Source organism: Tursiops truncatus, chromosome 5 (genome assembly GCF_011762595.2).
Source record: "Tursiops truncatus isolate mTurTru1 chromosome 5, mTurTru1.mat.Y, whole genome shotgun sequence".
NCBI classification, from domain to species: domain Eukaryota; kingdom Metazoa; phylum Chordata; class Mammalia; order Artiodactyla; family Delphinidae; genus Tursiops; species Tursiops truncatus.
Window position 1 is genome coordinate 81,451,061 of NC_047038.1, and position 14,231 is coordinate 81,465,291.

General features: G+C 37.8%; 1 long non-coding RNA gene across 3 annotated transcripts in view; it reads left to right on the forward strand.

The window, feature by feature from the left end:
* Nucleotides 1–14,231, forward strand: part of LOC141278701 (uncharacterized) — a 220,931-nt gene that overhangs the window by 56,090 nt on the left and 150,610 nt on the right. For all 3 annotated transcript variants that reach the window (XR_012331750.1, XR_012331749.1, XR_012331751.1), the window contains exon 2: nucleotides 12,875–12,962. This is a non-coding gene — a long non-coding RNA (uncharacterized lncRNA). The remainder of the gene's footprint in view (nucleotides 1–12,874; nucleotides 12,963–14,231) is intronic.

Here is a 14,231-nt window from a genome sequence, read left to right on the forward strand (position 1 = left end):
CTTCCAATATTTTCTCAGGTTCTTTTTCTTTCTTCTCCTTCTGGGACCATTTATAATGTGAGTGTTGGTGCATTTAATGTTGTCCAAGAGGTCTCTGAGACTGTCTTCATTTCTTTTCATTCTTTTTTTTATTCTGTTCCACAGCAGTGATTTCCACCATTCTGTCTTCCAGGTCACTATCCGTTCTTCTGTCTCAGTTATTCTGCTACTGATTCCTTCTAGTGGATTTTTCCTTTCAGTTATTGTATTGTTCATCTCTGTTTGTTCTTTTGTTCTTCTAGGTGTTTGTTATACACTTCTTGTATTTTCTCTATCTGTGCCTCCAATCTTTTTCCAAGATCTTGGATCATCTTTACTACCATTACTCTAAATTTTTGGGGGGTAGTTTACCTATCTCCACTTCACTTAGTTATTCTTCTGACGTTTTATCTTGTTCCTTCATTTGCAACATATTTCTCTGACATCTCATTTTGTCTAAATTTCTGTGACTGAGATTTCTGTTCCACAGGCTACAGGGTTGTAGTACTTCTTGCTGTTGCTGTGTACCCCTTGGTGGATGAGGCTAAGAGGTTTGTGCAGGTGTCCTGTGGGAGAGACTGGTTCCTGCCCACTGGTGGGTGCAGCTAGGTCCTGTCACTCTAGCGGGCAGGGCCACATCAAGGGGTGTGTTTAGCCAACAGCTGTGTCCTCAGGAAGACTCTAAGCATCGGCTTGCTGATGGGTGGGGCTGTGTCACTGCCCTGTTGGCTGTTTGGCCTGAGGCTTCCCAGCACTTGAGCTCACAGGATTTTGGGTAGGGCCAAGTCCTGGTGAGAAAATGGTGGCCTCCAGGAGGATTCATGCCAATCAGTATTCCCCAGAACTGCCAGTGTCTCTGTCCCCACGGTGAGCCACAGCCATGCCCCACCTCCACAGGAGACCCTCCAATACCAGCAGGTAGGTCTGCCCCAGGCACTTATGAGGTCACTGCTTTTTCTCCTGGGTCCTGGCGTGCATGAGACCTTATGTGTGCCCCCCAAGGGTGGAGTATCTATTTCCCCCATCCAGTGGATTTCCTGTGATCAAACCCCACTGGCCTTCAAAGCCAGATTCTCTGGGGTCTCCTCCTAACATTGCCAGACCCCCAGGCTGGGGAGCCTGACATGGGACTCAGAAATTTTACTCCGGCGGGAGAACTTCTGTGGTATAATTTTCCAGTCTGTGAGTCACACACCCATCAGGTACAGGATTTGATATTATCACAATTGCACTCCTCCTACTATCTTGTTGTGGCTTCTTTTTTGTCTTTGGATGTAAGCTATGATTTTGGTAGGGTTTCAGAATTATTTTAGATGGTTGTTCAGCAGTTAGTTGTGATTTTGGTGTTTTCATAAGAAGAGGTCAACTCACCTCCTTATACTCTGCCATCTTGTACTCTTATTAGTTTGAAATGCTTTTGTGTCAATCACAGTTCAAAAATAGAGGCAGAGCTAACTAGAGATTTATGTGTATAAGTATAAGGCTATCTATCTGTCTATCTAGATACCACATATAATCTATCATCTCATTTGTTATAATGGGACATATTAAATGGAATTGAATTATCAAACTGTGGGAACTACTGTACTTTTCTCTGTAATACTGTTGTCTCTTTATCTGATGCTGTAACTTAAAGCTCTTAGAAAGGGCAATCTATAAGGGAAGATTTTAAGTAGGGTGAAATCCACAAACATGTTCTTGAATCCCACTGGAATGGACTGAAAGCTTTGTACATTCTTGTTGTTTCTGACTTTGGTGATGATGATGTCCTGCAGAAGCTGGAGCCATGGAGCTAACACACACTGTGCCTAGGAATCAGAGAAGGTAAAAGGGAATCCAGGTGTGTATAGAGAAATCACAGGCCCAGCTTCTACTTCACACTAAACGTATCAGCAGTCACATTTATGTGCTGGAATAGCTTCTGCTTCCCTTCCATTTTTCAAATTATACACAAATCTCCCTTGTTGCCCACCCAAAGCAGAAACATACAAAAAATTGAATTCTGGAATATTTAGTACAAATTAACACATCACAAAGCCATCATACCATCAGGACCATTTTCTGTACATCTTGTTTGTAGCCAAAAAGAATGGCATAGAACTTTACTGAATGTAGAAATCAGTAGAAGCAGAAATATAGACATACAGAAGCATAAATCTTCACATAATGATTCCCCTCCCACCCCCCCCCCCCCCCGCTTTTTATCTCAGAGTTCTTCTTTTCCAGTTTGTTTTATCCTAATTATCACATAATTTCTTTGGGAAATCTATCTTCAACTTTTTATTTTAAAAATTTTCAAATCCACAGAATAGTAGAAAGAACAGTACAATGAACACAGATATTACTTTTACAAAGATTTATACTTGGCATGCTCATTTTATCATGCTTTCTTAATTGTACACCTCTGACTACACACACACACACACACACACACACACACACACACACACTTTTCTTGTGCTTGATTTGAGAAAATTGATACTTCATCTCTAAATATTTCAACATGTATCTCATAAGAGAAAAGGACATTCTCTTATAATTTAATTGTCTTATCTATATATTTTATATAAATAATTTATACCCTAAATTTATAACTATCACACAATTGAAATTTAACATTATCTAACGCTGTTATTTAGTATAAAACCCTTATTAAATATTGCCGAATGATTCCTAAATGTCTTTTATGGCTTTATTTCACCTACTTTTTTTTCCCTGACCTAATATCCCGTCACATATCATGCATTTCATTCAATCATCATATGCCTTTGGTCTTCTTTAATATAGACCTTTCCTCCTGCATTTTAAAAAATTCTGTCATGCAAATTTTTTAAGAGTTAAGGACAGTTTTTTAAAAAGACCCATCAATTTTGGTTTGTCTGATATTTGCATTATTTGGGAAAATATATTATAATGAAGTATTTTTGTATGCTATCAGACTTTAGAGAAGTTTGAACTTTTTACTGATGACCAAGTACATGGAAGTCTTATATAATTCATTTCCTGAAAAGTGTCTTCATCCTCTGGTTGTATTTTTTTTCCCTCTACAATCGGGTTTGCATATGATGGCAACAACAACAGAATATTTTTCACTTTTTGTTATATTGAAAGTAAGTACTGTTGTGTTTGTATGGTTATCAGGGTGTTCATTGATGATATCATTGGTGGGGGATGACCTTTCCTGAGGTGTGTAATATCCTTTAGCATTTACATTGTATTAGGAGGTGGAATACCTATGAACAGAAGTTTAGGAGTTTACTCAGTTTTCCTGGGTTTCTCTGATGTATACTTGTTCTTAAACTTTTGCAAGATTTTCTCTTGCTAACCTGTCTCATGTCAATTTAATTCAGCCAGAAGGACTTAGAAAGGTAGAGGAAAAATTGTTCCTCCCTGACAGTTGGTGTAGGAGTCAGGATTCAACTTGACTGACTGGACACTACTCACTCTGAGGCTTCTGTAGCTAAGAGATCCTTCAACAACTGACAGAAACTGGCAGAAGGCTATGGGTTGTCATATAAACTCAACAAGGGAAGCGAATTTTGGAAATGCCTCAAGAAACTCCAGATTCACAGGCTATTGACTGCAGAGTATATCACAGTCTGTGAGAAGAGGCAAACTGAGATGGGAGGAGGACCAAGGGGCTCCCCAGTCTGCTTGTCCTGCAATGCTGCCCAGAGCTCCACACAGCAACCTGAAATCTCCAGTGCTGGAAAGCCTCAGGACAAACAAAAAACAAGATAGGAACACAGCTCTACCTATTAGGCTGCCTAAAATCATCCTGGTCTCACAGCCACTTCTTGACATGGCCTTACCCACCAAAGAGACAAGACACAATTCCACCCACCAGAGGACAGGCACCTGTCCCTCCCACAAGGAAGCCTACACAAGCTTCAGAACCAACCTCACCCACCAGGGCACAGACACCAGAAGCAAAAGTAACTATGATTCTGCAGCCTGCACAAAGGAGACCACATACACAGAAAGTAAGACAAAGTGAGACAACAAAGAAATATGTTGTAGATGCAGGAACAAGATAAAACCCCACAAGAACAACTAAATGAAGAAAGAGGCAATCAAACTGAAAAAGAATTCAGAGTAATGATAGTAAAAATGAAACATAATCTTCGAAAAAGAATGGAGGAAAGGATCGAGAAGATGCAAAAAATGTTTAACAAAGACCAAGAAGAACTAAAGAACAAACAAACAGAGATGAACAATACAATAATTGAAAGGAAAAACACACTAGAAGGAATCAATAGCAGAATAACTAAAGCAGAAGAACAAATAAGTGAGCTGGAAAACAGAGGGGTGGAAATCACTGCCACAGAACAGAATAAAGAAAAAAATGAAAAGAAATAAGGACAGCCTCAGAGACCTGTGGGACAGCATTAAATGCACCAACATTTGCATTATAGGGGTCCTAGAAGAAAAGAAAGGGAAAGTGCCTGAGAAAATACTTGAAGAGATTATAGCCAAAAAATTCCATAACATGGGAAAGGAAATAGTCACCGAAGTCCAGGAAGATGCAGAGAGTCCCAGACAGGATAAACCCAAGGAGGAACAGGCTAAGACACATATTAATCAAACTGATACAAATTAAAGACATTAGCCAGCCTCATCAAGGAAAAAAAGGAGAGAACTCATCAATAAAATTAGAAATGAAACAGGAGAAGTTACAATGGACACCACAGAAATAAAAGAGATCATAAGAGACTACTGCAAGCAACTATATGCCAATAAAATGGACAACCTAAAAGAAATGGATAAATTCTTAGAAAGGTAAAATCTCTGGAGACTGAAACAGGAAGAAATAGAAAACATGAATAAACCAATCACAAGAACTGAAATTGAAACTGTGATTTAAAAACACAGCAAACAGTGACAGGGCGAGAGAGAGTCATGGACATATGCACACTAACAAACGTAAGGTAGATAGCTAGTGGGAAGCAGCCGCATGACACAGGGATATCAGCTCGGTGCTTTGTGACCGCCTGGAGGGGTGGGATAGGGAGGGTGGGAGGGAGGGAGACGCAAGAGAGAAGAGATATGGGAACATATGTATATGTATAACTGATTCACTTTGTTATAAAGCAGAAACTAACACACCATTGTAAAGCAATTATACCCCAATAAAGATGTTAAAAAAATAAAAAATAAAATAAAAACACAGCAAACAAAAGTCCAGGACCAGCTGGCTTCACAGGTGAATTCTATCAAACATGTAGAGAAGAGTTAACACCTATCCTTCTGAAATTATTACAAGAAATTACAGAGGAAGGAACACTCCCAAGCTCATTCTATGAGGCCACCATCACCCTGATACTAAAACTAGACAAAGATATCACAAAAAAAGAAAATTACAGGCCAATATCACTGACGAACATAGATGCAAAAATCCTCCACAAAATACTAGCAAACCGAATCCAACAACACATTAAAAGGATCATACACCATGGTCAATTTATCCCAGAGATACAAGGATTTTTCAATATACATAAATCAATCAGTGTGATACACACCATTAAAAAACTGAAGAGTAAAAACCATATGATCATCTCAATAGATGCAGAAAATCCTTTTAACAAAATTCAACACCAATTTATGATAAAAACCCTCCAGAAAAGTGGGCACAGAGGGAACATACCTCAACATAATAAAGGCCATATAGGAGAAACTCACAGTGAACATAATTCTCAATGGTGAAAAACTGAAAGCATTTCCTCTAAAGTCAGGAAAAAGACAAGGATATCCACTCTCACCACTTTTATTCAACATAGTTTTGGAAGTCTTAACCATGGCATCAGAGAAATAAAGAGAATCCAAATTGGAAAAGAAGAAGTAAAACTGTCACTGTTCGCAGAAGACATGATATTATGCATAGAAAACCCTAAAGATGCTAACAGAAAACTACTAGAGCTAATCAGTGAATTTGGTAAGGTTTCAGGATACAAAACTAATACACAGAAATTTGTTGCTACCTATATACTACCAATGAAAGATCAGAAAGAGAAATTAAGAAAATGATCCCATTTACCATCACATCAAAAAGAATAAAATACCTAGGAATAAACCTACCTAAGGAGGCAAAAGACCTGCACTCAGAAAACTATATGATACTGATTAAAGAAATAAAAGATGACACAAACAGATGGAGAGATATACCATGCTTTTGGATTGGTAGAATCAATATGGTCAAAATGACTATACCAGCCAAGGCAATCTACAGATGTAGTGCAATCCCTATCAAATTACCAATAGCATTTTTCACAGAGTTAGAACAAACGATTTTACAATTTGTATGGAAATACAAAAGACCCCGAATAGCCAAAGCAATCTTGAGAAAGAAAAATGGAGGTGGAGGAATCAGACTCCCTAACTTCAGACTATACTACAAAGCTACCATCAAGACAGTATGGTATTGGCACAAAAACGGTAGTGTAAATTAATGGAGCATGACAGAAAGTCCAGAGATAAACCCACACACCTGTGTTCACCTAATCCATGACAAAGGAAGCAAGAATGTACAATGGAGAAACGACAGACTCTTCAGCAAGTGGTGCTGGGAAAACTGGACATCTACATGTAAAAGAATGAAATTAGAACACTCCCTAACATCATACACAAAAATAACCTCAAAATGGATTGAAGATCTAATTGTAAGACCAGTTACTGTAACACTATTAGAGAAAAACATAGGCAGAACACTCTCTGGCATATATTGCAGCAAGATATTTTTTGATCCACCTCCTAGAATAATGAAAATAAAATAAAAAATAAACAAATGGGACCTAATTAAAATCAAAACCTTTTGCACAGCAAAGGAAACCATAAATAAAACAAAAAGACAACCCTCAAATGTGAGAAAATATTTGCAAATGAATCGACAAGGGATTAATCTCCAAAATTTACAAACAGCTCATGCAGCTCAATATCAAAAAAAACAAAAAAACAAAATCAAAAAATGGGCAGAACATGTAGCTAGTTCTCCAAAGAAAAAATATAGATGGCCAACAGGCACATGACAACATGCTCAACATCACTAATTATTAGAGAATTGCAAACCAAAACTACAATGAGGTATCACCTCACACTGGTCATCATGGCCATCCTCGTCCTCAAAAAATCTACAAACAAATTCTGGAGAGGGTGTGGAGAAACAGGAACCTCCTGTACTGTTGGTGGGAATGTAAATTTGTACAATCATTATAGAGAACAGTATGGAGGTTCATTAAAAAACTAAAAATAGAGCTACCATATGATCCAGCAATCCCACTCCTGCACATATATACAGAGAAAATCATAATTTGAAAAGATACATTCACCCCAATGTTCACTGCAGCAGTATTTACAGTAACCAAGACATGGAAGCAATCTAAATGTCCATCAACATAGGAATGGATAAAGAAGATGTGGTACATATATACAATGGACTGTTACCCATAAAAAAGAATGAAATAATGCCATTTGCAGTAACATGGATGAGCCTAGAGATTGTCATACTGAGTGAAGTATGTCAGACAGTGAAAGACAAATATTGTACAATATTGCTTATATGTGGAATCTTAAGAAAAAGGGTACAAATGAACCTATTTACAAAACAAATTGAGTCACAGATGTAAAAAACAAACTTATGGTTACCATTAGGGAAAGAAGGGGAGGGATAAATTAGGAGATTGGGATTGACATATACACACTACTATAAAATATATAACTAACTGTGTATATGACCTACTGTATAGCACAGGGGACTCTACTCAATACTCTGTAATGACCTATATGGAAAAGAATCTTAAAAAAGAGTCTATATATGTGTATGTATAACTGAATCACCTTGGTGTAACAGCAGAAACTAACAACATTGTAAAGCAACTATACTCCAATAATAATTAAAGAAAGAAAAAAGAACAGAAGTTTATCTATGCCTGGATTTAGATTTATTGCCCATTACAAGTAAAAAATGAGCAATCAAACGCATCAATTCCACTTTACAGATAGGACAGCTACATTGTAAGAAGATCAAATAATGTGTAAAAGAATCATTTTTTAGAAAGTTATAAAATGTTTAGCATCATTTTTATTGAAGTATAGTTGATTTATAATATTATGTTAGTTTCAGGTGTACAGCATAGTGGTTCAGTATTTTTGCTGATTATACTCCATTATAGGTTACTACAAGATAGTGGCTTTAACTCCTTGTGCTATATAGTATATATTTGTTGCTTATCTATTTTATACATAGTAGTTTGTATCTGTTACTCTCATACCCCTAATTTGTCCCTTCCCACTCTGGGAACCACAAGTTTGTTTTCTCTATCTGTGAGTCTGTCTCTGTTTTGCATATACATGCATTTGTATTATTTTTTAGGTTCCACTTATAAGTGTTAGCATTTCTTTCATAATAAGAATTTTAATTGTATGTTTTACGATTTTCTAATTTTTGTCTCAAAGTGAAATGTAGAAGTGAAGGTTTATGCAATAAAATTAGTGTGAGCTTACCTAAGTAGGATCAAGTCAAAATTAAGCAGCATGTTTGTTTCACCATTGCTATATCATAGGATGGCCTATATATATATATATATATATATATATATATACACACACACACACACACACACACACACACACACACATACACATTTTAAAAGATTCTAAATCTACAATATACTTTTGTAACAATGAACACAGAATAAAGAAAGCTACTATCAATTTGGGGGGATAGTAAATATTTTGACTTTTAAGATAACTTCTTTGCAGTTCTGGGAGACCTTGTTCTACATTCCTTTTTAAGGAGGATCAGGTATTTTGCTTTATTTCAAAGCTATTTATTTTAAAATAGGTAATATATAAAGATTTTTCAAATCCCCATATTTTCAAATGTGATTCTTTTCAAAGCTTGTTTCCCAGCCACCTCGTTCTCCTCAGAAGCAAACATATACCTGTTTTTTATCAGTCCAGAGAGCTGGTACACCCTGGAAAGGCCATGTGATGGGTTTCTGCATTTTAATGTTGAAACACTTCTCACCCAGTAGGTGGTCCACCTTCACCACCCTGGCCTTCCAAGCTCCTGCCCTGGTTCACTCCTACCTCCCCTTATTACAACAAGTGAAGCATTTATGTCTGGCAGAGAAAGGAGGTCCAGGATCCTGTTCTGGGGAGCTGGTGGTGCCTATCTTTATTGGTCATCTATGTCCTGACTCACATCCACTAAGCTTTACCTATACTCAGCTGAAGTTTGTATGCCACTTCTGTTGAAATCTTCAATTTGCTTCAGTCTAATAACATCTTGCCTCAAGGCTACTGTATCTCTTCAGTTTTGACCTTCTGGTTGTACCTCTTATTTAGCAGAATGTGCTCTGACAGCTTTCTCACAGATCTGCTGCAGCAAGACAATTTTTTTCTTTGTTAACATTGACAGAACTCTTTTACTATAGCTTCACTTGTGTATTAAGATTATTGTGACCTTGTTTGTACCCTAGACTGGTAAGGTCTAGAGAAAGCTGGTTCACAGATTTGTTCATCTTGGAATCAAAAGCTTTCAAAGAACATAAGAAAATTTGTTTCTTATGAAACTTTCATCTCAAATATTATTGAAATATGCTAGCAATCTCACCAAACTCTATTACTCTAAAATCTCTAGTTTAAAGTGAATACGTAATTTTCATCTATAAGAGTTTAATGCCAGCACTATTTGACCATTTTTCAGCGACAAACCTTCTACCTTAGAAAATTTTGACACAAAAGAACTTGACACCTGAAAAGGCAGCAGTGCGCCATGAATGTTCTGTTTATTAGATTCTCTAGAGTCTTCACAGAATTTGTTTTTTGGCATGCTAACCCCCAATGTGATGGTATTAGGATGTGGGGCATTTGAAAGGTGATTAGGACATGAGCCTATGTGAATGGGATTAGTGCCCTTATAAAAGAGACCCCCAAATATCTCCCTCTTCTGCCATGTGAGGACACAGTGACAAGATGGCTGTCAGTGAGAAACTAGGGTCTGTTGTTTAACCAACCCTGTCTGTGGTATTCTGTTGTAGCAGCCTGGAAGGACTAATGTAGCAGAGGAGAAGTGAGGAGAGGATGAGGAAGATTTTTCCCAGTGTGAAAGGATTTAGAGAATTTATGTTTACATGATGGTCGTTAAAGATTCCGTTTTGGTTGAAAGATGTAGAATATTCCATGGAAACTCATATAATCAATAATATAAGGTTTTTAGGAATATGGAAGGAAATATGTCCAAGAACCCAGAAGGAACACCTTGGCTTAGATGGGATGAGCAAACAAAGGAACAAACTGAAGATGGGTCCAGATGCCAGTAGATAGAACATTAACAGATTTCTCATGTTGTAGCTCTAGTTTCTCTTTGATCTAGAGTGAGATGATAATGTTGCATTAATATCTCTCAAGATTATTTATCTTTATTTCCAGAAAATCTTATATATTTCTTTGTTATGTAGTAAGAGACATATAGGAAGATCATGTTAAGTGTATCGCCAATGTGGATTATAATTTTTGTCAATAAAAAAATCACATGGTGGATAAGTGTGCAGACAATAGAACACAGCTGCCAGGAATCAAATATTAGCTACACATCAAACAAATTAGGTGATCTTGGGCTATTTGCTTAATCTCTCTGGTATTAAATTTTTGATCTGTAAAATTAAAATGATAATACCTACCCTCTAGGACTTTTATGATTATTAAATGAATCATCATGTGTAAAATATTTAGAAGAGTGTTTGGTACATAGTAAGTACTTATGTGGTAGTTAAGAAATAATTGTGGAGATCAGCCAAGATGGTGGAATAGAAAGACCCTGAGTTCATCTCTTCGTGCAGGCACATCAAAATCACAACTATTTGCAGAACAACCATCAGTGAAAAAGACTGGAACCTACCAGAAAAGATCTTTTACTAACTTTTTTACTAACTTTTACTAACTAAAGAGAAAAAGAAGGAACCACAACGAGATAGGTAGGAGAGGCAGACTCATGATATAATCAAGTCTCATACCCCTAGGTGGGAAACCTGATGAGCCCCTAGAACATTTAGATTCTTTTGTCTCAGTTATTCTGCTATTGATTCCTTCCAGTGTATTTTTCATTTCAGTTATTGTATTGTTCACCTCCGTTTGTGTCTTCTCTAGTTCTTCTAGGTCTTTGTTAAACATTTCTTGTATCTTCTTGATCCATGCCTCCATTCTTTTTCTGAGATTTTGGATCATCCTTAGTGTTATTACTGTGAATTCTTTTTCAGGCAGATTGCCTATCTCCACTTCACTTAGTTGTTCTTTTGGGTTTTTATCTTGTTCTTTCATGTGGACTATATTCCTCTGCCATCTCATTGTGTCTAACTTTCAGTGTTTGTGGTCTCCTCTCTGCAGGCTGCAGGGTTGTAGTTCCTCCTGTTTCTGGTGTCTACCCCCTGGTGGGTGATGTTGGTCCAGAGGCCTGTGTAGGCTTCCTAGTGGGAGGGATGGCTACCTGCCCAATGGTGGGTCAAGCTCGGTCTGTCCCTCTGGTGGGCAGGGCCATGTCAAGGGGTGTGTTTAGAGGTGGCTGTTAGCTCAGTATGAATTCAGGCAGCCTGTCTGCTAATGGCTGGGGCTGTGTTCCCACTCTGCTGGTTGTTTGGCCTGAGGCATCCCAGCACTGGAGCCTGCCAGCTGTTGGATGTGGCCAGGTCTCAGTGCCAAAATGGTGACCTCTGTGAGAGTTCACACTGATCAGTATTCCCTAGGGCCCCAGCCTCCAGTGTCCTTTCCCCTATGGTGAGCCACAGTGAATCCCCATCTCCTGAGTAGCAATACTTATATAAGACAAATAGACTTTAAAATAAAGATAGTTAGCCAGTTGGGCGACACACAAACTGGAAAATAATTATATCACAGAGGTTCTCCCACAAGAGTGAGGGTTCTGAGCCCCATGCCAGGTTCCCTAGCCTGAGGGTCTGGCACTGGGAGGAAGAGACCCCAGAGCATTTGGCTTTGAAGGCCAGTGGGACTTGAGTGTAGGATCGCCACAGGATTGGTGGAAACAGAGACTCCACTCTTGGAAGACGCACACAAGGTTTCATATGTACTGGGCCCCAGCACATGGCAGTGACTACATAGGATCCGGGGCTAGACCTACCAATGGGTCTTGTTGGGTCTCCTCAGGAAAGAAGCTGGGATGGGCAATATAGGGATTGGGGATTAAGAGGTACAAAGTACCACGTATAAAATAAGCTATAAGGATATATTAGACAACACCAGGAATATAGTTAATGTATTATATTAACTATAAGTGGAGTATAATCTTTAAATATTGTGAATCACTTTATTGTACACCTGTAACTTATGATATTGGACATCAAATATACTTTAAAATAAAAAAATAAATTTTAAAAATTGCAAAAAAATAAAATTTCTTTATTCATTTAGTACTTTTATCAGACTAAGTTTTGGTCAACTTAAAAACATTTGAGGGCTTCCCTGGTGGCGCAGTGGTTGAGAGTCCACCTGCCAATGCAGGGGACGCGGGTTCGTGCCCCTGGTTCGGGAGGATCCCACCTGCCGCGGAGCGGCTGGGCCCGTGAGCCATGGCCTCTGAGCCTGCGCATCCGGAGCCTGTGCTCCGCAACGGGAGAGGCCACAACAGTGAGAGGCCTGCGTACCGCAAAAATCAAACAAAAAAAACATTTGAGACCAGCTTATCTGTTAACTTTTTAGTCCATCTCTTTGGTTTTAATAATTTAAATGTTTTAATATCTGGCTCATATAAAGTAATAAGAGAATGCTGATTTTTTTAGGTGACATTGATTAAACAAAAATACAACTCAAGTCAGCTAAACATCTACTCAATATTCTTCTCCTCCAGCCAATGTAAGTTACATCAGTGATCCAAACATTCAGTTCAAGCAGATATGTCAGACCACAAATGTGATGTTAGTAACTTCTCTCTGACGGTGAGTTGAATAACATTGGGTTTCTTTTTCTTGCTTGTTTGCTTATTTTTATATTAGGAAATTGAAGGGGCACAAATTTAGATTTTTAACCATGATCTAAGGAGCCAAAAGATGTACTACACAGTTTAAGACTTGGTCCTCTTATTGTGTTCTGTCTCACTATACCTATGGCTTGTTTACTGGAGACAGGTATAGTTCTAAATAATAAGGCTATTACATCATTAACTGGTTTTTCCTAAGATTCAATCACAAGAATGATCAGAGTGTGTGTGTGTGTGTGTGTGTGTGTGTGTGTGTGTGTGTGTGTGTGTCTGGGTATGTGAGTTGTTAGCAGCTGAATCATTCTGTCTTATTAACAGCACATAGTTGTCTATGACTTCTGGTATATTCTAAACAAAAAGGCACTAAAACTAAATATAATTTGCTTTTCATTTGTTTCCCTTCTTTCAATGGCAATGTGGCAGATATTATCCCAGGCACTCTTTTGAGATCTTTAACAAATAACCGCTCCATATAATTCTCATATCAATCTTGCAAAATGAGTACTGTTATTCCCATTTCACATATAATGAGACTGAAGCACAGAGAAGTATACATTCCTAAACTGAATAGCTAGTAAGATGTGGAGTTAGGACTTGATCTTGGGCAGCTTACTCCATAGTTTGCCTTAAAAAAAAATAAAAGAGTATGAGGTTGCCCACATAGCTATACCATCCTTCCCTTCCTCCCCACCAAAATCTTTTACAGTCTCCCTTAGAGCTAATTATGACCATGGGGCTAAATTTTGGCCAATGAGATATGAGCAACAGTGATATGCCAACAATGATAAAATTTCAGTTAGACAAGAAGAATGAGCTCTGGAGATCTGCTGTGCAACACTGTCCCTCTAGTCACCGATAACATATTGTACACTTAAAATAGTTAAGATAATAAATCTCATGCTAAGTGTTTGTACCTTAATCAAGTAACATCTAAAAAAGTGTTATGTGCAATTTCTAGGTACTATCTTTCAAGATAACTGGTGGACCCTTGTCTTGATTTATTTTCTCCTTTCTCCTTGCTAGAACTGATGGTGGGATTTAGAGTACTCATAGTGGATAGTGAAATGGATGCCACATATTAAAGATGGATAAAGCTACCTAGACTTTAAGTGAAGGAGACTAAAATTTTGTCACATCTAAGGTGGTGTCTTATTGAAGCTGAGCCTGTGCCCTGAAAAATGAAGAGATAATCTTAATAGTTTTTGTAGGAACAACATATACACTGATA